General features: G+C 48.5%; 1 long non-coding RNA gene and 2 other non-coding genes across 4 annotated transcripts; all 3 read right to left on the bottom strand.

Moving 5' to 3' along the window:
* Positions 1–517: 517 nt before the first annotated feature.
* Positions 518–589, bottom strand: LOC124231168 (small nucleolar RNA SNORD113/SNORD114 family). The gene has a single exon (XR_006886399.1). It is a non-coding gene; the product is annotated as a small nucleolar RNA SNORD113/SNORD114 family (small nucleolar RNA).
* Positions 590–7,276: 6,687 nt separating this feature from the next.
* Positions 7,277–25,019, bottom strand: LOC124231015 (uncharacterized). 2 transcript variants are annotated; one of them, XR_006886349.1, is made up of 6 exons: positions 24,903–25,019; positions 24,271–24,322; positions 21,154–21,270; positions 14,055–14,120; positions 13,223–13,294; positions 7,277–7,656 (listed from the first exon to the last, which is right to left on the bottom strand). It is a non-coding gene; the product is annotated as an uncharacterized LOC124231015 (long non-coding RNA). The 2 variants fall into 2 exon arrangements; XR_006886348.1 differs by lacking the exons at positions 24,271–24,322; positions 24,903–25,019 and adding exons at positions 22,742–22,835; positions 23,708–23,954.
* LOC124231191 (small nucleolar RNA SNORD112) lies at positions 22,259–22,337 on the bottom strand. The gene has a single exon (XR_006886416.1). It is a non-coding gene; the product is annotated as a small nucleolar RNA SNORD112 (small nucleolar RNA).
* Positions 25,020–25,610: the final 591 nt, after the last annotated feature.

Here is a 25,610-nt window from a genome sequence, read left to right as displayed (position 1 = left end):
CTAGATGTGTTTTTCAAAAACGATGCTAACTGAGGAGCACTTATTTAATCGTGACTCCTCTCATATAACGCATTCTTAACATTGGCCCATGCTTGGTCTTTAATTAGGTAGTTCTGTAATTGATTGTTATGTTTCTCCTTTTTCCCCTTTTCTTAATAAAATTCTTAATACAGTTAACAACCATCAACCGAGAAACAACACTGACTCTTACCTACATCTGCCCACACGTTCCTAATCGACACAGAAAAAGCCTTGCACTCTTCGCATACTGGACCTCGGCTCCTCAGCACTGTGCTAATAACAATTCCTATCTCATTACGTACTCTCATAATTAGAGCTTATCCAGGCCGCTTTGTCTGCATTCACTGATAGGTTTCCTTGTTAACTCATGCCCTAGTTCACTAATAAAAGGATCCATACCTAAGATCTACCAAAGCCAAAAGCAAGATGCCTGCATTCCTAACTGGAGCTACAAGCTCATGCCCCATTAAGGTAGGAAATTAGATTCATTTTTAGAGTGGACGTCAGAGTTACAGATTTTAATCAAAATCCTTGGTTCAGACACCCCAGGGTACTCATCATTGATCCAGGCTTGGGACTTTTTTCTTTATTCACTTACACATTTGTGCATTAGTTCATGCATTAATTGACTAATAATTACTTAATATCCATTAATCACAACAAAGCAAGAATAAGATACAAGAATATTACTAACTTCCGACTTTTGGCAAATTTCTCCCAGAACGAATACATGAGACCTCTTACCGCAGTGGACCTCACTGCTGCACACATGGATCAGCCAACATTCTTTATCCAAACCCGCACTCATTATAGCCATGCTTGGCCCTGTTCTTTAGTCTTTCTTTAATTTGTTCAAATTTTAAACATGTAACAAAGAAAATCCAGGAACGTCTCATTTACTTCCCTATCTTCCATCTTTCCTTGTGTTTTCTCTCTCAACAGGTGAGAAATCTAAATCTTTATCACTGGTGGAATGTGTAAATCAGCAGCGGTGAAAAACGAATTATTAAACAACTGTAAAATGAATAAAGTACCTTCTTTCATCTTTTCCTTCTTTGATGGACCTCACTTGTTCCAAGTTGGATTAATCTAAAATTGTTTCACGGCACATTTTTCCAGTGTTCATTCTTGACTCTCTTTATGTATTTATCTATGTGCTTATTTATTATTTAATTTGATTAGTTACAGATTAATTTAATCCTGTATCTATTGCTTAGAAGATAATTAACAAGAGTAAATCCAGGGGCCAGCCTCATAGGGTAGTGGTTAAGTTTGGTGCACTCTGCTTCAGCAGCCTGGGTTCAGATCTCGGGTGGAGACCCATACGACCATCAGCAGCCATGCTGTGGCAGCACCCCACATACAAAACAGAGGAAGATTAGCAAGATGTTAGCTCAGGGCAAATCTTCCTTGGCAAAATAAAAAGTAAATCTACTATCCGCAAAAACTTAACACGAATCTACCTGTGAACTTTAAACAAATAGGTTGGAGCCTAGACTTTATGTCCTCTTCATGGACATCAGCAACGAAGACTGAACTTATCCTAATACTTGCTTTGTAACTTATGTTCATCAAATGGTCACTGATTTGCCCCCTTTCAACTAACAGACTGTGACATAAATTTATTCATTCATTCCCTGACAATCTGTAGCTTGGAATCCGAAGCAAATGGTCAAAAACTCTAAATAAAACTAACATCTGTCAACCTGTTCATTATCTACAGAGATAACCAACTAGATATTTGTTGCTGTTTAACGAACTCAAGGAATAAACTGGATTAATTATAATTCTTATCATCTCACACAATGTTAACATTGGTCCTCCTCAATTTTCCTATTTACGTAAACATCTATTATGAGAACATCTAAGAATCTGCCCTTTCTTAGAAATGGACATCAGTGCCCTTTTTTTTTAAATGGACTTCATTGCTTCAAAAACATATTAATAATAATTCTTGCTTCATTATATACACTTACCATTGGTCCACACTTGCCTTTGTTTTTTTCATTCATTTATACATTTGTTTAATTTATGCATTGATTCATTTACACAACAAGGTAATCAAAATTCATGAGCCTCAAATGCCTCAATTAGGACCCCATCATGTTCCTAACCCCTGGCTACAGGCTCATTTTCCCCAGAACTGAGACTAATAGTGTTTGCAGTGGATTTCAGTGGTGCCCATAGGCATCAACCAACAGCTTTGCCCTCTATGCTGTCCTCACCCAGCACTTGCCATCCTTGACTCTTTTCTATTTAGCTATTTAATTAGAGATTTGTCCATGTGGATTATTTTCTTAAAAAAGAAAAAAAGACTAGCGACACACCAACAGCATTGATTACTACACACATCTGTTCATATGTTCATTACCCAAAGGGATTAACCACTTTAAATTATTTTTACAGGTTTCAAGGTTTCAAAAAATGTTTAAAGTAATCCTTGTTTCAATATATACCTTAATATTTAGTGTATGCTTTTTCCTATTCATTCCCTTTTAATTGATTGATCCATTAATTGGCTAATAAAAATGCTATCAACACCCATAGGTCAGAAAAACACAAAGGAAAAGATCCTTGACTATTCCTATCATTGGTCTATAGCTGTGCTGGCCAATAAAAATATAATGTAAGCCACTTATATATATATAGAGATATATATATCTCTATATATATATATATATATTTTTTTTTTTTTTTTGGCTGAGGAAGATTAGCCCTGAACTAACATCTGTGCCAATCTTCCTCCACTTTATATGTGGGTCACCGCCACAGCATGGCTGGCAAGTGCTGTAAGTCTGCACCCAGGATCTGAACCCACATCTTGGGCCACTGAAGCAGAGCACACTGAACTTAACCACTACACCATGGGGCCGGCCCCACCACTCATATACTTTAAGTTTTCTAGAATCTACACTTTTTAAAAGTAAAAAGAAACAGGTGAAATCAATTACAATTGTATATTTTATTTAACCCAATATATCTAAAATACTATCCATTTCAACATGTAATAAATATAAACTATTAACGAAATATTTTATTTTTTGTTCTGACTCTTCCAAATTTGGTGTGTATTTTCCACATAGATCACATATCAATTCAGACCAGCCACATTCCAGATGCACAGTAGCTACCTGTGGCTAGCTGCCACTGTACTGGACAACACATGTGCATAATTTCCCACAGAAATAATACACTAGATGTCTTTCTGTAATGATCAATAACATGAGTCAATCAACAGTCTTGCTCCAGAGCACTCCCACACTCATCACTGGCCTGTTCTTAGCCCTCTTTCTTTTAATTCGTCTATATTTCAAAGATGATTCAATGAATCACTATGAACCCACCATCTTCTCCCACAATAGAACATTGAGAATATCTGTCCATCTTCCTATGGGCTACCCTCTCAAGCATAAATCTTTATCAATGGAGGAATGTTTAAATCAAGAGTGGTATAAAATTAATATGGAACATTAAAATGCGAATAACATAAATAAAATGGCCATAGTGTATTTTTAATAGGATTAAGTTGTGTTGAATTGGATTCATCGTAATCCTTGGTTCGTATCACTCTCATCGCTGGTTCACACATGGCCTCCTGTGATATTATCAAAATATGGAGCCATTGGTTTCTTGGTTATACAGTCAACATCCATGAGCAAAGGATCCAAACCAAGAACAAGAACTCTGTCACTCACATCAGCCTCCATGCTCCTTACCCACAGAGGGAAGCCATTCATCATTATAAAATGGCTAATCAGCTCTAGAGCATTCATCCTGCAGAACAGAAAGCAGATGTGAAAAAGACTGAAAGATATTAAATTTTTTAAATAAACGTCAGTTGTTAAATACTGGATTAACCATAACACTTGGCTTGTGCCACATTCTCAACCTTGGTCCATGCTTGACCCTCCTTCTCACCATTGACCCACAAACAATACTCCATTTTTTACTGATCTAATCAATTAACAATTCTCAATTATTATTTCAATGAATGCCATTGAATTGCTCACCTAAAGTAAGAATAAGAATGATGACCATTACCAACATCTGTCTTTCTTCTCCTTCCCCTGCAGGTGACAGCCACAGGTAGGGAGATCGCACAGCCCCTGCCGATCAGGGTTCCAGAGCTGCGATGCAGTGGACAGCTCCGTGCCTCCTGTTCTCTCCCTTTGCAAGCAGGAGTGGTTCCAACACAGCATGTTTACCATGTGGGGACAGATAACCTGTCTCTAGTTTACAAGTCTCTAAATAAAGAAGAGGCAGAGCCAAACCAGCAGCGGATCAGGATGCTCTGGACTTTGAACTGGAGCACTGGTTTTATGGACTTCCGGGACGTTTTGAAGAGAGAATAACTGTATTTCTCGTATGGACATGAAGTAAATATTTCTTACCAATTGGGGGAAATGTGGCAGGTTATGCTGTTTTTCAGCAGGTATTCCCTCTCCCTTCCCTCTCCCCCATGGGAAGAATATCCTTCCCGACACCAGTATGTTGTGCCTGGCCATGACTTGCATTGCCCAATGGAGTATGAGTGGATGTGACAAACCACATGGGACTTAGAGCAGAGGCTTTAAACGAGCTTGGGTGGTTTTGCTTAGCCTCTGGAGCGTCAAGCCTTCACCATAAGAAGAGTATGTCCTAGACACTACAACTCCTTTATCTAGGGACCTAGAATAAGAAGGCAGGGGGGTAGGGGGGGCGTGCAGATGCAAACCCAGCCCACAGCCTGGAGCATAACTGCTGCAAGAGGCCCACCGACCCACATGTGAGAAAGAAATGTTGTTGTTGCTACTACTTTGTCAGCCACTGAAATTGTGGGTTACTTGTTATGCAGCATTGTCACAGCAATGACTAATGCATACATGTCCTGCCCTTTATTTTTAGGAATTCATTCATTTATTGATTTTTATAATATCATCAATGAAATCACCATGAATGTACCATCAAACCCAAGAAAAACTATTATTTATATCCATATATAATATATAGAGATATAAGTCATAGATGATAGATAGAAAGGTAGACAACCTTTGTAATTTTTATCCACAAATGGAGAAGCAAAGACCTTTATATAATGGACTTCAGTTGAGCAGAAACGTATTAACATAAATATTTGGGTCACGATACACTTTCATCACTGGTCCATGTTTAGTCCTCTTTACATACATTGACAATTACTTACATCTGCCATATGTTCCTCACCAACAAATGTAAAAGAGACCTTTTATTTATGGAGCACAGTTTGTGATGACTTGTATTAATCACAAACTTCGTTCCATGTCACGTTACCATCCTTGCACCATGCATGGACTCTTATTATTTATTATTCATTTTTTGAAGTAAATAATATAATAAATATATATAAAACCATTATTCAACCCATCAATTACAACTTTGACAATAGATTTTTGACCGTTTCCCACCCAGATACATAGATCTTCAACATTAGAGAAATGTTCACATAAACTGTGGGGCAGACATTCAAGGTAACACTGAATAGTTGATGAAATAGGTGAATAAGCCTATGTCTATTTTTCATGAACTTTCATGACTTTTTTGCCAGGGAATCTCAGCTGTGCAGAACTGGATTAATTACAATCTTTTTTCATGGTACACCCTCCTCTCTGGCCCATAACTAACTCTATTAATTCATCTATTTATTTATTCATATTTAATATTCAAGAAACTCCCATTAACCAACCACTCAATGCACCTGAGAGATTAGCCACACATGACTATTTAAACACAAATTAATAAAAATCAACTAAAATTAAAAATTCAGTTATTCATTCACATTAGCCACATTTCAAGTGCTCATAGTCACACATAGCTAGTGGCTGCTATATTGGACAGAACAAATTCTAGAACACGTCCATCACGGCAAAAAGTTCTACTGGACAGCTCTAGCATAGACCCTTTACCCTCAGGTAATTGTCTAGAACTTTTCCTAATGAAGCTAAATTGGATTAATCATAATTATTGATCATTTGGTCCATACTGATTCTCTTTTCTTTGATTTGATCATCTCTAAAGAAGTTTTTAGTGAGCAATCATGAATCCAATCTCTTACTCCACAAGTAGAACACTGACATTTTCTCTCTCACCTTCCTTTGTGCTCCTTGCTCAAAGAATTAATAGACTAGGTCTTTATCCACAGAGGAATGCTTAAGGAAACTCTGTACATATACACAATGCAAAACAAAACAGCTGGGAAAAGGAATGAAGCAGGCTAGATTATTTTTATAGAAGTCAAGAACACAGAACTGACGTAACTGTAATCCTTTAATCCTTGGGCCACTCTCATCACCAGCTGATATTTCGATATCTGTTGCATTTTATACATTTATATAATTATTTATTTTTAGGATGGAAATCGACATCCAACACACCACCATGCAAAAACAAGAATATTGACTCTTTACTCCTCAACCAACACATTTTTTAAATGGACCTTGGATGTACAGAATTAGAATAACCTTAATTCTGGGATAATGAGATAATATCTTCAATGGCCCATGTCTGCCCTCTCTTGTTTTATTTGTTAATTTATTCATTCATTCATTTACTTGCTTATTTCCTTGTCTTGAACAACTTACCAGCCAAAAATTTAAGTACCTTGACCATTACTTACATTTTCTTTACATACTTTATCCGCCCAAATAAGAGTTAAAATTCCCATAAATATTGTGTGAGTCAATAAACTCTAGTGTGTCCATGTTGTGCAACGGAAAGCAACTGTTTAAAAATGAATATCATTTTTAACAGCTATCACTTTTGTATAATTGAATTAATCATCCTTAGTTTATGAAACATTATCCTCATTGGTGCATGCTTGGCCTTTTTAAATTTTATTCATCCCTTTAAAAACACCATAAAAGAATACCCATGAATCTTATCCAACAAATAGAAAGTTACCAATACCTTACATCTCTACATGCACCTTTCCCCTTGAGTTAATAGCCTAAACTTCACCAATGAGGAAGTGTTTATATAAACCATAGTGTATAAATTAATATAGAATGCTACTAAAATAAATAAAATAACAGATATTTTTGTTTAAATCTCGCTCAAATTTGCAGAATTGTGCATTCATACATCTTGGGTCACTGTCTTCCTCAGTCCACGCTTGACCTTTTTGATTTTATTTATGTACTCATCCATTTATTTTTAATAAATCAATAAAGATACATGAACCTACCACTCAACCCAAGAATAAGTAACAATTACATTTATATAAACAGATATATGTTAAAAATTTATGAATATAAATGTATACATATATATACAATTAATATCATTAAACATGAATATAATTGTTTCTTTTTATTTGCTCATTTCCTACAAAAAGAACGGCCTAGTTATAATATTTTTTAATTTGCTGACAGTTATGCCAAAGGAGATTCACCCCCCTGGTTCATGACACAGTCTCCCCATTGGTCTACGCTTGGCCATCTTTGACTTTACCTGTGCCCATTCACGTGTAATAATGCATATACACCCATCAACCCACCAGCCAACCTTAAAACAACACTAACCATCACTCACACTGCTTGGTCCATGGCTCATTTCCCGCAGAGGTCACAGCCAAGATCATCACCAACAGAGTATTATTAGACCGACTCTGGGGCCTTCATTCTGTGGAACACAAGGCAGATGTTAAGAAGGGTGAAACAACCTTGGTATTTTATAATGGCCACTGGATGAGCAGCACAGGATTAACCACAATTTGGTTCATGATACAGTCTCACCGTTGGCCCAAGCATAGCTCTCATTGTACATATTTCATTTAATAATCTTATCATGACAATCAACATAATTCACCACCCTAATCAAAAACAAGAATAACGACTATCACAAGCATCTGTCTCTATGCTTCTTACCCACAAAGGAACCAGCCCAGATCTTCTTCGTAATGGACTCAGACATGGAGAGTTGGAGGAATAATAACCTTTGAGTTCAGATAAAAATCTCATCATTGTTTCCTTCTTTTCCCTTTTATTGTTTTTACTTATTTTTTTTTAATTACAATAAACACAGATGAGCTCAGTGCTAACCCAGAAGAAAAACATGGATTACTACTTGTGTACATACCAACGCTTCTCATCCAGTCAGGGCTTTGTTTTGTTTGTTGTGTACAAAACTGTACATAAGGGGATTAATCTCAACCCATGATTCATAGAACATTACCTTTGGTGGTTCATTTTTGCCATCCTTTACTGTATTTGCTCAGCTAATTCATTTTTAACCATACAGCAAATACACATGAAGCCACCGTCCAGCCGAAGACCAATGGCTGTTTTACACACCTATTGCTATGCTCCCCACCCACACAACTTGTCGCATTTGGGAAGGATAAAACTAAATTACTCAGAATCCTTGTTTAAGAACACATTCTCCTTGTTGGTCCACGCTTGGCCCTCTTTATTGATGCATTCATTTATTTTTAACTGTTCAGTGAACACCCACTAAGCCCCACTTATACTTGTCTACAATTTCCTCCTGCACAGCCCCGGAGATCTCCTCCAGAGGAGCACCCCCAGCACGCTCGTTCTGTGGAACACAAAGCCCCAGGAAAAGGAGGAAAACAGCCTGGACCTTTGCAGTTTGTTAATGTCAGGTTAGCAGACCTGGACAAATCATAATCTTTTATCCAGAACACATTCTCACAATTGCTGTATTCGAGGCCTTTATTACCTTATTTCTTTATTCTTTTACTATTTCTAATAATAAAATTAACAACCACAAACCGCTTTGATCTCTTTTTTTTATGTCCCTCGGTTGTGAAGAATTAGTCGCAATCCTTGGTTCATGACCTGCTCTCGTCTTTGTTCCTGGCACCCCTCTCTTATTGTATTGATTGTTAAAAGCAATACCATAACCATGCATGCCCCCCGCCTCCATTCCTCCCCCCTCACCCCCTTGCTGCCCTCTACCTGAAATAATCACTCTCAAACCTCCAGTCTACCCACCCCCTCCCCTTCGATAGATATAAAATTCTATCACACACATGCATTCTTAAAAAAATATTTCCCACGGGCCAACGGCTCGCTGGGCCTCTGCAGAGACTCTGTCAAGAGGAAGAATGAAATATGTATGATTGACTGGACAGTACACCCACCAGGCAGTGGTAAAAGGACTCAAACCCAGATTCTTGGACTCCATGTGCCATCTCTACGTGTGCTCACAGTCAGGAGGCAGTGTTTCCCAATGGTTAGAGCACATATGCTCGAACCACACCGCCTGCCTCCAAATCCAGCCTCCAATCCTGATGAGCTGGGAAGCATCAGGAAAGTTAACTAACCTGTCTGTGCCTGTTTCCCATCTGTAAGATAGTCACAGCACTAGGCCCCAAGCAGAATTAGCTATTGTTTTCATGTCAAAGTCAGCCCGAGTAAACCCCTTCCCCAGCCCGTCTCTGAGGCCCTCACCCAAATCTTTGTTCCCTCTGCAGCAGCGCCGGAGCTGTGGTGCTAGACAGACAGACAGACCAGGTTCCACCCCAGCAGGCACTCATGAGCTGTGTAACTGCAGAGACGTGACCTGGCCTCTCTGTCTTGTGCCCCCACTTGCGTGATTTGTAGACCGAGGACAGCCACGCCCCCGCGGGTCCACGGCGAGGGTGAAAGGAACCTCCGCCAGCTCCCCCAGCAGCTCCCGCCCCGCACACGCCCTGCCTCTCCCCGCCCCACGCCGCCCGCCCCGCGGGTCAGACCACCCCCAGGCTGATCAGAGGAATGATCTCGATGCTCAGGCCAAGCCGAGGGCTTCTGGCAAGACGGGCCTCGGGCAGGAAACTCTTGGGATCTGCTCTGTTTTTTTGGACACGGCATGAAAGCTTAAACAAGTGCCCTGGAAAACAGAAATCCGACTAAGGGATCCAGTTCATGAAATGGGGCTGCCCTCGGGGGCGTCCACATCACGAGATTCTCCATGTTCGAACCGTTTCCCAGAAACCCCAAAGGCCTCCACGCTGACCCCTACTGACATACATGGCTAGCTTCCTTTCTCCCCTCCCAGATGGCCTGCTGGGTGCCCAGCACACTGGCCTCAGAGCAACTCTGAGACACGAACAATAAACAGGAAATTAAGTTTAAAGACAACCATGTATTACATATACGTGTATATAATGGCTCCCGCCTCTGCCTCCATCACACGGGCGGCCCTTGGGCGAGGCCCTTCATCGCCTGGGGCCTCAGGTGGCAGTCATCCACCAGTCTTCCCTCCCTGCCAGGGGGTGTGAAAATGAAAAGCATCAGGTCTAAGTGCAAGTTCCCTCCACGCAGCGGAGGATCATTAACGTGGTGCCTCCGGTACCCAGCACGGAGCATTCAGAGCGTGCCTTAGCATACGGTATCTCACTTGATCCTCACCACAGTCCTGTGAATCAGACACAATAATCATAATTAGCCGATATTTATTAAATACATGCGCTGCACCAGGCCCCACGCTGCCTGCTTTGCATGCACTCAGTCCTCTGGGATGGGTACGATTCAACAATATCTCTTTTCTTTTTTCCCCAAAAAAGCTCTGAGCATGCATTTTGTGCCAGGCACTGCTCTAGGGACCAGGGGTATGGCAACGAACAAGACAGACAGGATCCAACAGCTCACGTTTTTGTGGGTGGAGACAGGAATCCACAATATTCAAAATAAAAAAGTACACTATGTGGGATATGAGATGATGATTTAAGAACTATGGAGAAAAATAAAGCAGGAAAGGAGGTGATAGGAAACAAGGAGAAGGAGAAGGCCTCACTGAGAATGTGCTATTTGAGTAAAGACATCATTAGCCCCATTTTACAAATGAGGAAACTGAGCCTCAGAGAAGTTAAGTGACTTACAAGTGGTCACACAGCTAGGAAGACGCCGAGCTGGGAGCAAACGGGAAACCTGGCTCCAGGTCTGTCTGACCCACTCAGCCCCAATGCCTCACTTTGCAGCCGTTCTTGCTCCCGGATACCCCACTGTCAGCCTACGATGTGAGTGTGTGAACGCATGTGTGGGCGCGTTGGAGGGCTTGTCTGACCTTCCACACAGGCAGCTCCAGGAGCACGGGGCATCCCCAGGACATACCAAATAAACAGGAGGAGACGCAGTGGTGACAGCTCCCACAGGACTTGCACTGCTTCTGGGTCAGGTCACGCTGGGGTCACAGCAGCCACCCAACACAGCCCAGCAAGTCAGGGAGATGCTGAAGGCGTCTCCCACCCCTCAGATGCGCTCACCGCCCAGTGCCACCTCTACAGGCAGCCACGCGCTGCCCAGACTCAAGCTGCAAGCGTCCTGCCTAGGAATGGGAAGTCCCCCACTGGGTCCTCACGCCCCACAGGGTGTGAGACGCAACTGGAACAACTCTTTGTTCCAACGGGCCGCCCTCAAAAGAGCAAACAACGAAACATTTCTAAAGTGGCTATTTTCTCCTCCCCACCACCAAAAAAACAGGTAGGGAAGGAAGTCTGGTGAGAGCACACATGAGAACTCGGGAAACACCCACTGCTTCGAGAAGCCATGATGTTGACCCCAGAGATCTTTAAGTGTCCATCTTGCCTTTCACCTATCGAGCTGCATCTCTGCTCCCATCTAACCTCTCTGAAACCCTCCATACCCCCAAGAACACTCCTCGGGGGCCTTTCACATCCCAGGGCTGTGTTTCTTTAGACAGATCAGGTCTATTTGGGGCGTGTAACTCTTGTTTCCAGAACTAGAAGGAAAGGTTTCTGGTCTTAAATTTATACTTGTGTTTCTAGTTCGCTGACTCCCACTCCAAAGTCACTCTCGTACAACTCCCCAAGCACCTGCTCAGCTATCTGTAAAATGTGGGTAATGATTCCCACCAGTCAGAGGTATTAAATGCCATCTCGATGAGAATAGTGATAACAGTCAGAATTTTAATTATAATAAAATATTTATGGAGTGTTTTATTTTAAGCACTTTAAATATCTGACTCATTTAATCTTCAATTATCCATTAATAAGATGCTAACGGCATCCTCATTTTACAACTGAGGAAACTGAGGCACAGAGGTTAAATACTTTGTCTGAACTCATGAAACTAGTGAACGGCAGAGCGGGGATTGAAACCTGAGCCTCCAGGACGTGGGTGGCAGGGCTGGGGGCATAGGCAAGCTACGGACCTCCGTGTGCTGCCTCGGAGCCCGGCCAGCACGGCCGTTGGCTGAGCTGAACTGCGGCCTCCGTCCAATTCCCTCTCTCCTGGCCTTGCACCCTCCAAGCTCTACAGTCATTTTCACATCGGCTTCCCTTGGCGTTCAGTCCTAATATGAGCTATGAGAAATTCAATTTAACTTAATGGTACTGCAGAACGCCAGCGATGTATCTGGCCCTTGTGTGTGTGATCGTCACAAACAGGATAAACTAGAGAAGGTGTTACTGTAGAAATGAATTTAGAGTCCAGGGCTAAGAAGTCCAGCTCCCTGACCAACTAGAGGGTGACTGTGACACGAGTGAACCCCAAGGGGTGCAGGGCATTCTCAGGCACGGTCACAGGGAAAAGGAACTGGGGAGAGCGTATGGGTTTGGAAGAAAAGCAAACTAGGGTTCAGATCCTGGTTCCATAGTTGCTTGCGCCCTACACGATTTGGGGGCAAGTCCCATCCCATTCCTAAACCTCAGTTTCCTTTTATCTTAATTGAGGATGGTAATTCCTACCACGGAGGGTGGCTGTGATGATTTGGAGGAAATGAAATTAAATAAAATTATGCCAAGTGACCAGAAAAGGACTGAGCATGCAGATGAGCTCTGGGCTTAGTCTTCCAGGAGAATCAGCATGGTGCGAAAGCAGCTGGGACTGAGAGCTGCTGCTGAGCGGCTCCAGCCCCACAGCTCGGACTTGGTCCCTGTGAGTAGGCATCCCACTTGATGTCCCAGGGCCACCTGAGCCCGTCAGTACACTGAGAGGCAGAACAGGAGGCAGGAGCTTCTCAGCAAGCTCCACCCAGAGGAAACCTCTCTTCACAGCTCAAGTAAGCCTTTGCTGGTGGTGAGGAACAGACTATTCCCTCTCGTTCGTCCATCCATCCATCCATCCATCTGCACTTCAATCCATTTACCCGCCCACCAGCATTCACCAGCTAGCCAGCCATCTCTCTGCCTACCGATGCATCTTGATGCAGGCATCCATCCATCCACCAGCCCCAACATCCATCCTCCCACCGCTCCATTAGGCAGAGAAATCAGACAAACCTGGGTTGGAATCCCGGGTCCCACCTCCTAGCCGATCTGGGACAAGCCACTAACTTCTCAAAGTCCTCTCAGCTGTAAAATGCAGGGAAATTAAATCATAGGACGCTGGGGTGAGAATTTAGAGAGAGAGCGGACCACCCCAGTGCCTGGCCCAAGCAAATGATCATTAAATATTCATTCCCTCTGCTTCCACAGTCGGGCTGTGACTGATGCAGGGAGAAAACCATGGGATGACATAGTGAGAAATGCTTTTCAGAAATTTTCTGCAATGTGCAACCCCCTGCGGCCCCTGGAGCTGGGTGACGGGTGACAGCCTGAGCAATTTGGGTAGCAGTCCCTCTTGGACTGACAGCGGAGAGTGCCATCTAGTGGACTGGCAACTGGTGGGGTCCCAGCTCTTCCTGAGTTGCCACTGCTGTGTGCTGTGGGGCAGCAGAGTTGCCACCAGCCGGGAGGTCCCAGCCCCTGGACCGCAGGCTGCCTTGTCGGGATGCGGTGCACGTACTGTCTTAATCACTCAGGGGCCCGGGCTGCCAGGAGCCTTTTGTTTTGTGGACGATGGCCAACTCTGTTTTGCCTACCCCAACCAACTCCCCTTTAGAGATTTCTGGGAAAAAGAGTAATTCTCGCAGCTACCGTTTGCTGAGTGTCTATGATGTATTAGACTCGGGGCTGGGGTTTCATGTATATTATCTCTAATCCTCTAAACGACCCTAGGGAAGACCCAGAATTTGCCCCAGGCTCAGTGAGAAAAGTAAGCTTTGCCGAGGTTGGGTTACTCACATAAGGGGAGGGTAGATGTTTGAACCTTGGGATGTGTAGTTGTACTTACTTTCTAGAGTCCCAGCGCCCCTTGAAAGCAGAGGCAAGAATCTGGACAGTGTTTGGAACACGCCAACTGTAAGAGAAATTTATGGATAAATCGGTCATATTTGAACACTAGAGAGATGTTGGATGACGTTGAGGAAGTGCTGTTAATTTTGTAACTGTGATCATGGCATTGTGGTTACGTTTTAAACCAGAAAAGAATCCTTCTCTTTTAGAGATACACACTGAAAAACGCTCAGAGGAAATGCTATGGGGTCCGGAATTTGATTCAGAAAAGTCTGAGGAGGAGGGGTGGAAGGACAGGACAAGAGGGGCTGAGAGCTGACGGCGACCAGGTCTAGGTGACAGCAACATGAAAACTGTGTAAATTGTGATGAAAACGTGTACTGTTTTCTCCACTTTTGTGTTGGCTGAAATTTCTCACAATTGACATGTTAAAACAAGTAAAAGTAAAGTGCAGGAGACAGACGAGGTGGTAGGAGAGAGGAAGCCATTTAACAGCGCAAAGGGCCCAGGGTCCACGCTAAATCCTGGGGGGAACTGGGGAGCTGGTCCATAGGCAACAAACGCCTCAGAGTAGAGAGGACTAGAAAGGCGCCAGGCGGCGGGGCAACCGACCGTTCTGAGTTGGGTGATTAAGGAGAAGCGCAAGGGGGCGGGAGCTGGCCAGCAAGACCCCACCAGCTGCCCCCTGGCCCCTGTGCCCCCATGCCTCCTCTTCCCTGGCTCTCAAAGGGCCTGAGGATGCCTCCCTTCTGCAAGGTAGAGCAGACCCTGAAGACTCCTTCCCTGGGACCAGCTGGCCAGGCCGGGAAGGATTCAGCTATCAAGCTGTCAAATACCTTTTTTTTTTTTTTTGCTTTTTTGAGAGGACAAGAGTTGATGCTTCTGCCTTAAAACCATGTGCCAAGCTGCCCTCACCACCCTCAGCCCCTCTCCTACCCATGTCTCCCAGCCTCCCTCTTTCCTGTCAGTCACATTGCTGCAGACTGACTCAAAGGACCCCAGGTCCACGCCAACCCCTACAGGGCCCCTGACCCCCACCATGCCCTCCACTTCTCCCCCTTTCCGGTCCCTCTGCAGCTTCCACTCCCTGCGAACCGGCTTCCTGGGCGCCTCGCCACCCCTCATCCCCCTGCAAATGCTCCCTCCCTCATCCTTCCTTTCCCACTTTGGAAAGCCGGCCACCCCCAGGAAGCTCCGCGGGCTGGACCCCCGGGGCGGCCTGCGGCATCGCAGCACAGGCCTCTGGGAGGGAGGGACGCAGCGTGCAGCCACTCCCAGGCCGGGTTCCTGCGCCCCCAGCTGGGGCAGGGCCTGGCCCCCTCACGCATCCGCCGCGATGAAAAGTGCCCCTGAAAAACCAAAAGCACGGTCCCTTCTGCCTGTCTCCCGCCCCCCCTCACTTTCCGGGCTCAAAAATGTGGCCCAGGCAGCCCCCTTGTGGCACTTGGGGGCGCCACAGACTCTTGACTGGTGTCTGAAACACTAGACCGTCTGATTCCACCGCACCGTGAGTTGGCACAAATCTTAAGTGGCCCAACTCCTACCGGATGCAGACCTGGCTCAGCGTCTCTCTGAGTCGGGGGCATCATTCTCCTCCGCTCCCTCTCCGGCGACATCTCTCCCTCCTGGCTCCCTCCCTCCCGGAACTGGAACTCTCCTGTTGAATACCGCTCTGACACTGACACGCAGACAGGTGTCTGATGACTAACAGTGGTAGGGGGCCGGTGGGAAGGTGTGGGAACAGGGGCGTCTCATGCAATGACGTTGGGTTTCCACTTCCATCTCACAGATGGGGAAACTAAGGCACGGGGAGGCTCATAGTCCTTGTCTGTGGCAGAGAACGGGCTGGGGAATCCTCTTCCCAAGAGTGGGTTCCAGTGTGGGTCATTCTCCTGAGATAAGGGGGCTGCCCTTAAGACTGGCCCCTCTTGTCCCTTTCAGCCATTATGCCCACATCCCTCCTGAAGCCAGTCTTGCTCTAGGAGGTAGTCCTAGTGGGCCCCCCGGAAGTGCCCCATCCTCTCTAACTCATCACCCACACAAACAAGCCCCAGCCCCCTCCATCTCCATCTGCAATCTGCCTGGAGGTGGGCAGGGCCCTCCACGCATCAGGTTAATAATGCATTTTCAGAAGCCTCTGCCCATAGGTGCTACCACCTAATTTTTAATCTGCCCTTCAAACGGATTGGGCCACAGAGGAGCTGGGATCTCAAGCACCGCTGGGAGGTGCTTATAACTAATCAACCCATCCCCTGCCCACCCACGCCCCCCCAGCACTCAGCACTGCCTCGCTGAGCTGTCAGCTGAGCAGGGTGTGGTGGGGAGCCTCCGACAGACTGGGGTTCCATCCCGGCCCGGCCTCACTCCGGCTGAGAGACGGTGAGTATGGAACTTCACAGCTCCCTGCCTCAGTTTCTCCATCAATCAAATGGGGATGATAAGGCCAGTGCTCAGAGTTGCTGCCGGAGTGAATCCTAGGCAAACAGCCCCGCTTAGAGCTTGGCCCCTAGATAGGGCTGCATAAATCTCACTGCCCTCAACCCCCCCCACCGATCACTTGATTTACAGTGACTTACTCCCTGTCTCTTTCCCCCACCAGACTGAGCTTCAAGAACAGGAAGCCGACCGGCACTGCTCCGTGGCCAGCCTCCCACTCGGGTCTGGGCCCGGGAAGGTAGGTACACTGTGGTGGTCTGGAGAATGAGCGCATGGACCATCCCACAGTCTGTGGGACGCCTGGACCCACTGGGCTTCCCTTCCCCAGAAGCCCTCTGTGGAAACTGGCCCTGCTAGGAAGTGGCAGGGAAAATGTTCTCTAATGCCTTACCCCTGGGTCCTCTCATACTGTCATAGACAATGCAAATTCTTGCTCTATTAAATGCAGATGTGGGATTGCGTGTCATTTCTGCTGCCTGCTGCCTCTACTGTGAGCTCACAGGCTAGGGGCTGCCTCTGGCTGACTTGATTTGTGCGATTAAGCCGGCAGAGGGGTCTCTGCCAGGCAAAGTTCCCGTTTGTATTTGGAGCAGGGTCTCGAAAGGCCAGACGGTTTTCTTTGGTGCGACACTTGTTACACGCGTGCCTCCCTGCCGGGGTCTCCCTGTCTACTCCACAAGCCTTTATGAAGTGTCTGATGTGTGCTGGGCTACTTGTATCTCGTTTTGTCTCGCTTCAAGCCAGGGAGGGAGCCCCTCTTATCTCCATTTCACAGAGGAAAAACCGAGGCTCTGAACAGTAGAGGGGGTTGCCGTGGTCTCACAGCTAGGGAGCAGGGAGTGGAGCCCAGCCTGTCTCACTCAGGAGGCCCCCAGCCCCGCCGCGGCCGCCTGCCGCCGCCGCTGCGGGCTGACCAGGGCCGGCCCAGCCGCCAGCAGCTCCTGCGGAAAAGACAGGGGGGTTTGCATAGAGAGCATTCTCCCTGGCAACTGGCAAAGGGGCCATAAAAAACCGACAGGGCTCAGAAGCCGCTTAAGAGATAGCGCCAGAGCAGCTGGACCCAGGCGGGGAGACCCGCGCCCTCCCCTGGGCTCTTTGCAGAACAGCAGGGCAAAGGGCCCCGTCCCAGATCCAAAGGTGCAGGGACAGAGGCGTCCCGGGACAGGTGTAGACGGCTGTGATCAGGACGGTGACAGGGACCCCAAACCTGGCCTCCCGGTTGATAGGGGGCTTGCCATTCAGCACGGAAAAGGGAGGACTGAGAGCGAGCTTGCTGCCTGCAAAGAGCCGAGGGCAGAGGGGGCGAGGGGCCGCTGTGGAGCCGCGGAGGCAGACGCAGAAAGCAGGGGAGGGCTTGGCGAGGCAGCTCCGTCTGCGAGCCCCGAGCAGGCTGCTCGGGGAGAGAGGGAGCTCCCTGTTACGGGAGGCATCCGAGCAGAGAGAGGCAGGCCGGTACTTGGCCGGGAGGCTGCAGCACGGCTCCCTGCCCGGGCTGGCAGCCCGCACGTCTAGGCCTTTGAGAAGCTCCTACAGAGCTGAGTCCCGAGCTGGGCTGGCTGCGGAGGAGGCAGGCTGGGGTCAGAGCAAGGATGCGCAGACTTCCCCGTGTACCTTGCCCCGAGCTGAATGGCAGAGGCACGGAGATGGCTGGCGGAGCGCTTCTGTCACAATGAGGCAGTGAGGGAGAGGAGCGGAGAATGGGGGTGAGTGCTCGGGGCCAGCGGGGGGAGGTGGGGGGCTGTCCTGCAGCCAACTCCCCATCTCAAGGGCCAGGCCACCTGGAGTGGCCAAGTGCCCGCCCCGGCTCCCAGGCCCAGAAACGCTGGCCTGGGTCCTCTGTGGGGCAACAGGCTGGCGCAGAGGGTGGGGGGAGCCTTCCAGGGGGGGAAGTAGAAGGAGGGGGGTCTGGTGAGTTGTGGGGCTGGCCCGGTCATGGGAAAAGCAGGGCCCTTTGCTGGAGGCTGGGCCGCAGCCACAGATTTGGCCGGTGGCTGGATGCTCTGGGGACTGGAGAAAGCCCCCTCGCCCGGCGGCGGGGCCCAGGGGCCTGCGGGCTGATGAATGCAGCCCACGCTGGAGTCAGGCGCTGGCTCTCCAGGCCCATTCACGGGGGCTCCGTTCCCAGGAACTCCGGGTGGACGGGGCCTTTATCAGGGGACCCCCGCGAGACGAGGCTCTGTTCTGCAGTTTCTAAAGGAGTTTTCTCGTCTTTGTTCCCAGTGTAGGCACTCTGTGTGTATGTGTGTGTGCGCGCATGCATGTGTGTGTGTGTGTGTGTGTGTGTGTGTGTGTGTGTAACAGGCTGGCTGCGGGGCCAGCCCAGGTTCCTTGTCTGTGAAATGACCCTGGTGCCCTCGCTCACCCTCGGGCAGGGACGCAGCTCCATGGGGCTGAAAGATTCAGGGAGGACAGACGCACCCAGGGACCCAGGGACGGAGCCCCTTGTCAGTGCTGCCTAATTGTCCCACTCCCGACAACCCAAACTGCCAGGCGCTATCTGTCAGCCTCGGGGTCCCAACAGCTGCTCCAACCCGCCGTGGGGGGGCAGCATCGTGTTGCAGGTGGCGAGCGCAGGCTGGTGCCCGCAGACAGACAGACAGCCAGACAGACTGCCCAGCCAACCCGCTTAGGAGCCGCGAGCGAGCCCTTGGGGAAACTGTTTGCTTTCTCAGAGCCTCGGTTTTTCGTTGTTTTCGTCATTGCTCTTGTCTTAATCTATTAAAGGACTGTTTTGAAACTGTGGATTTGAAAATGTTTAGTAAAGCGGTATCTGCATACGTGTTCCGGCCTCTGCGGCATTACATGGTTGGGGGGGGAACGGGGCGCAGAACAACAAGTCACGCACATGTGAAATGGTGCAAATAAGGTTTCTGGTCACGGGTAGCTGGTGGCGCAGAAAAAAAAAAGGGGGGGCGCTCAGAATCACTTTGGTGTGGATTTGTAAAGTCACCCACCCAGATCCCTGACAGGCAGAGGCCACGGGGCAGCTTCTCTTAGCCCCCGATGGGCAGGCTGGCCGGAGGAGGCTCCTGCAGAGGAGGGGGCGCTACCCCCCTCCCACTAAGAGTTCCTTTTGCTCCAGACACAAACAAAGCCCAGCTCCCTCGCCCGTGGCGAGAAAGTTAGGAACGGGGGTTCGGCACGGAGCGAGGGGCTGCATGGTGGGGGCGCCGGCAGCGCCATGAACGGCTGCAGAGAAACAGCCGGGCGGGGCAAGCCGAGCGTGTGCCGAGCCCTCGCTCCAGAGTAAACAAACTGAAAATTGAGGAGAGAGGCGTCTTTGTGCCCCGTGGCCAAGGAAGTTCACTTTTGTGTAAAAAGCAAGTCACACTTCCACTAGGTAAGGCTGCACAGAGGCACAAAAACCTCATTTAGGCTGGGCCCGGCCCAGGGAGCGTTTTCTGTGAAATTTAGGAGAAGTCAGGTTTAGCCAGAAGTTTTTCCAGGAATTATTAACCTCTGGAGACTGCAACCACTGTTCCTTCTCAGCAGCTTTTGCCAAAGTCTATAAAATACAAGCCCAAAAAATCTGCCTGAAGAGTAGTCTGACATTTTATATATATTTATAAAAAAACAAAATAAACTATCACAAAACTTTTTAGGAGAACCCAATTAAAACGGGTGGGGGCCCCCAGGTGTTGGAGAAAAGGCCCTCGAACCCCCGGGGGCAGGGGGGGGTGGGGAGGGGGGGAGCAGAGAAGCTTCTGTCCCCGCTCATTCTCTTTCAGCCTTTTGTTTTTTTGTTTTCCTTAGTGGGTCTCCCTGCTCTGAAAAGGAGCTACCTGTGTCTCAGGAGGGAGGGAGGGAGGGTCGTCAGTCGAGCATTCCAGGATGGTACGAGAAGGGAAAGGCTACTGATTTTGCTGGGTCCGTGTGCTGGGGGGTTTATCTGTGTTATTTTCTCCCTGAGCCTCGCAGTACCCTGTGTGGGAGTCTAGGATTCCTTTTTTATTATCAGGAAACTGAGGCAGAGGAATTCTTGGGGACTTGCCAAGGACACACAGCTCTGTGTCTGCTCTGTAGCTGGGTCTGCGCTCAAGATGGCTGGCCTCTTGGGATGCCTCCTACCCACCCCTCACCCCCGCCGCCCCCCGGGAAAGAAAGGGGACCCAAACCTTGAACACCAACACCGTGGTGACCTTTGTTCCTCTCTACAAGCAGGTGATGTCCTCTGCCCCCAAGGATGATGCCACCTTGGCATCACAGTCTCTCGACCCCAAAGCCTGTGCTCTTTCTAGAACATGACCAGGCCCAAAGGCAGAGGCACCACTCAACTCTGTCCTCTCCCCGGAGCCATCGCCATCACCCCAGCTGGTGGCCCTGCTGTCACATGCTAGGATTTTCCTCCTTCTCATGTTCCCAGACCAGGCTTACTTCCCTCTGGCAAGGAACAGGCCACAAAGGACACAATCAACCATTCCCAGGCTGTAATTACGCCCTGAAAACCCGTCACTGGCACTCCCGACCCTGAGATGCTACCACCCCCACCCCGGACCCCAGGACTCTGGGTTCTGGGACCCTGCACACAGCTGCCGGCAGGCAAGGGGCAACCCGCGCTGTGTGCCCAACAGGGTGCGACAGAGCAGTCTGGGCCAATGGGCGACGCTAGCCTGCACCCCGCCAGGTGTGTGTTTTCAGCGTGACAGCATACTGAGACTCACCCAGCGCCGCAGAGCAGACAGCTCTGTCCTCTGAAACTGCCCATCAGCCCAGGGAGGAACATGAGGCAGGTTTCAGTTAGGGAACATCAGAAGCAGGCAACACGGGAGCCAGGGACACTGGAAAGGGACAAAGGAAAGGGGGTGATTAACATGTGGCCAGTTTTGTGAATTCTAGAAAAATGCAAAACTTGTCAACTTAGAAAACACGTCAATAAGGCATCCCAATTCCGGGGACTATGCTTTGCTGGACTTTTGAATGAGATGCTGGCGGGTGGGGGCGGGGTGAAGGGCCTCTAATTCTAGGTTCACCGCAGGGGGCATTTCAAGCCTGGTCTCGGGGCCAAGGAGAAGCTGGCTAGAAAGGCAAGGCCGAAGCCCCCAGGTCTTAAAAGGCAGGATGCACGCAGGGAGAAGCAGGTCGCGCTGCAGTGCCTAGCGGGGAAATATGTGCCTGCATGGGGAGGGGGACGAGGCTGGGAGCCTCCAGCCGGACCCTGAAGGGTCTTACATGCCAGGCTAAGGCGCTTGGACCACGTCCCAGAAGCTCCGGGAAGTCAGATGGAGGATTTAAAGCAAGACAGTGACAAGGCAGAACGGCATTTTAGAAAGATCGCTCAGTGAGAATAAACTCTGTAAACCAAACCATTTAAAACCCAGCTATCCCACCTTTAAGAAGCTAGATAAAGGAGCAGTCGGGGACGTGTTTACAGATTCGGCTACAAGAATGCTCATTGCAGGGTCGTTAGCAATAACAAAAAACGTTAGATCATTTCTAGCGGGCGTCAGTTGAGCAGAATCATATTAATTAAAACCTCGGTTTGTGATGTGCCCTCCTCATTTAACTGCGTGAGGACCACTTTTATTTTATGTATTCCTTTTTTATTTATTTTCTTAAATAATATAACCAGCACCCACAAACCTGTGACCCACCTCGGCGACGAGGACCTTAACCGAGCATCTATCTGTACACATCGTCCTCCCTCAGCACACTTACAGCTAGGACCTTCAACAGCAGAGCTGGCTCTAACCAGCAATGGTCCCCACACACCCCAGAATATTAAACAGCTCTTAAAAAGAACCAAACAGCCGAGGCCCATTGTCTTTTAATGGACCTCAGTACTTTGCGCAGAACGGGATTAATCACCATCTTTTGTTCGTAAACACTTTCTCTCCTCATGGGTCCAGGCACACCCCGCTTTTATTTTGCTAATTTGTGCGTGCACATATTCATCTGTAATGATGTCAGGAACACGCGTGAGCCCCCTCCTCACGTCCAGATCTCAGCAAGGACTTACACCTGCCTCGACAACCCGTCCCCACCAGAAAGGGCCTGGGGCGTTCGAGACAGCAGCGAGGGGGGTACACGAACGCCAGTGTTTACGGATTACAGGCAACTAAGGGGTTGTGATAAGAAATGATGCCGATCTTTATTATCTCCAAGCAGATTCCTGAGTGAAGAAAAACAAGCTGCTCGAAAGGAAATGTACACTATGATGTAGTTTATAGAGAAAATAAACAAAATCATATATTTTACAGGTCTAGGTAAATACATATGCAAATGCAGAGAAAAATATGTGGAACTACACACCTGAACCTGACAACAGCAGCTGCTCTGTCAGGGCGGGGGGCGCTGGGACCGAGGGGGCGTTGAAGATGGCGTCAGCTCTATCTGCACTGTTTGACTTTTAGTAATGAGAGTATTAATTACCAATGCATTTCTTACATAATTAAAATAAACGTTTTCTGGGGGTTTGGGTTTTTTTTTTTTTTTGGTTTTTATTTGCGGGGCATTTTTTGTTTCTTTATTTGGGGGAGCTTTGTTTTTTTACAAACGCAAAAGGAAGAGCATTTGGCTGATGGATCAGGACCCGGCACGTCTCCCGAAACAAGTTGTGCAGACATGGGGGATTTATTTTATCCCAAAGATCATTCCTTTTTTAATTTTATATGTCCTAGAGCTGGAGCCCTGGGCCTCCGAGTGGGGTGTCAGTGACATGAGGCCAGCAGGTGTGTGCCTGCTGGCTGCCACGTCACCAACCGCAGGCCCCAAATCCCTGCCGAGCCGACAGCAGGGACCTGCAATGTACCCGTCAGGGAGCACTTTCCTTTTCGGTCTGCGAGAGGCCCCGAAAGCTAATGCCCTGGCCCGTCTTCTCGGGGATTAGCTCACTGGAATGAGAACTTGGGGAGAATGTGACATGAGACAGGCGTGGGCGCAGGGGACACACGGGCCTCTGGGGAGCCGGGGCCCCGCAGCTCACATGCGTCAACAGCCGCGCTCAGCTTGCTGGCAAAGAGCCGGGGCCTGGCTACGTGCTCCTCCACAGACAGCTTGGTTCCCCTGCGGAACCCTCGGCTGCCATGCCTCCTCCTCAGTTCCAACCAAGACAGAGTAAGGCTGAAGGACAGGGGCATTTCTAACCTGTCAGCTCCACAAGAATGGGGAGCCATCTTGCAGTCTCCTCCTGCCCCCCTGCATGTCCGGGGTAGCATACTGCTCCCATGAGAACCCCCTCCTTCCCCAAGGTACCCCAACTCCTGGTCGTACACTAACCTTCAGACCCAACTCCCCAGGCCCCCTCCAGGGATCACAGGCTGTCAGGATCCACGAACAGGCACGGGGCTAGGTGAGCCACAGAGATGATGCTATCACCATGGACCGATAAAGACATTGAGGCTCTGGGATCCCAAGAACACAACACTTAGCAAACGTAAAACCCCAGCAGTCAGAACCCCCATCCAGTTTGGTCCTGGCCCCCATCTGCAGACATCAACTAACTGGCTAACTGGTTAGAGTCTCTCCTCTCACTAAGCTAATGCACACAGGAAACTTCTAGAACTTTTCTCCCCTCTGCCAGGCAGAGACCTATTTCCAACCATGACTTTGTGCAGAAGAAATGTGAGCACAGGTTAACCAGTCCCCTGCCAGCGTGGTCAGCTCTTAACTGCCTTTCCTGCGTTCGAGTCTCTGCTGTTTATTGCACGGCATTTTATTCGGGATTGGGTTTAGCCCTGGCGAATTCTTTCAAGTGTTTGTCATAGCTTTTCAGATACAAAATATTTTCATGAGAAATAAAAATAAGATGCAGTACCCAGGTTGAAATTACCTGCACTCACCTCCGGGCCGGGGTAATTCAACGTGAAGACATCCGCTCCTCCGGAAGGCTACCTAAAGCCGGGCAGTGCCAATAAAAGTTATAACGGCCCTAAGGACCCAGTGCAGACCCTCCCTGCCCCTGTCCCCTGTCTTCCCTCTGGACTCTAGAAAATAAGAAGGGCTTTCAAAGGGACAGTTAGGGGACAGATCCACCTAAAATAAGAGCCATTTGCATGTAACATTGACTACTGTCAATGTATGCACGTGACATGGCCACTGTGTGCCAGGCATTTTCTATTTTACTTCATTGAAGGCATCAAGGCAACACATGCAGATTGCTGTCCTCATGGCACAGGAGAGGGCGGGGGGAGTTACATCACTTGTCCAAGGCCCCCACCTCCTCTCAGGGGAGCCTGCCCTCTCCAGCCCCAGAGCAGACCCCCCGAGACCCTCTCATAGCTGTCCCAGTTCTTGGCACCTCTTCGTATCACGGTGAGATTTTAACACCTCCCTTGGTTACTCATAACAGATAGACAGGAGCAACACAGCACTGTTCCCGGTTTTTAATTATATTAAAGTTGTATAACCCCCACTCCTCAAGGCCCCTAGCTCCCCAAGAGGCTATCAGTGTAGCAGAGCAGGGCATACGTACCTGGTCTGCTGGGAGGTCAGCCTGGGAGGGCGCCACACCCCTCTGGGAAGGTGTGTCATCCCGAGGGGCAGGGCTGGGCTGCTCCCTGGCCTCAGGAACCCACCGACTCACTGCCCATCCGGGGGGCAGTGAGCCTCGGCTGGGGAACGAAGGGCTCAAGTTAGTTCCATTCTGAGGAGTCTACACATTTACAAATTGTCGAATTTACAAATCAGGGGAAAAAAAAGATCATTTTCCAGACCTTTGATTTGATCCTGGGCCAGGCATCTGCTTCCTTCCCGGTAGGAAGCCGCCGATGCACCTCCACGCCACCTGGGAGGGGAGAGGAGAAAGTGCTCACGGGGCTGTTGGCCACCGAGCTGTTGCCTCAGGCCTCACCTGCTGCCAACAGCCCTACTGTGTGCTAAACGAGGGAAGGGCAAGTGCAGATTGACATCAGGGGCAAGACAAAATATTACTGAAGTCCTCACGACAGGGGTCCCAGGTGAAGGACAGACCACCACCTGGGAAGATGCCACTCACAATTGCTGGTGGAGCCGGAGCTCAGGGAGCTAAGAGATCCACTTGCGGTTGCACCAGAGGCCCAGGCCCCAGACTCAGAGGAATTCCTATGTGCATTTGCTGGAGAAGCAAAATGAGGCTCTGGCAGGAAGCGGGGGCTTGTCCAGAGCTCAGGAGTCAGAGGGCAAAGGCTGGAGGACCATGAGG

The sequence above is a fragment of the Equus quagga genome, chromosome 20, assembly GCF_021613505.1.
Source record: "Equus quagga isolate Etosha38 chromosome 20, UCLA_HA_Equagga_1.0, whole genome shotgun sequence".
NCBI classification, from domain to species: Eukaryota; Metazoa; Chordata; class Mammalia; order Perissodactyla; family Equidae; genus Equus; species Equus quagga.
The sequence above is the reverse complement of the archived record's forward strand: the minus strand, read 5'-3'. Positions and strand labels throughout refer to the sequence as shown.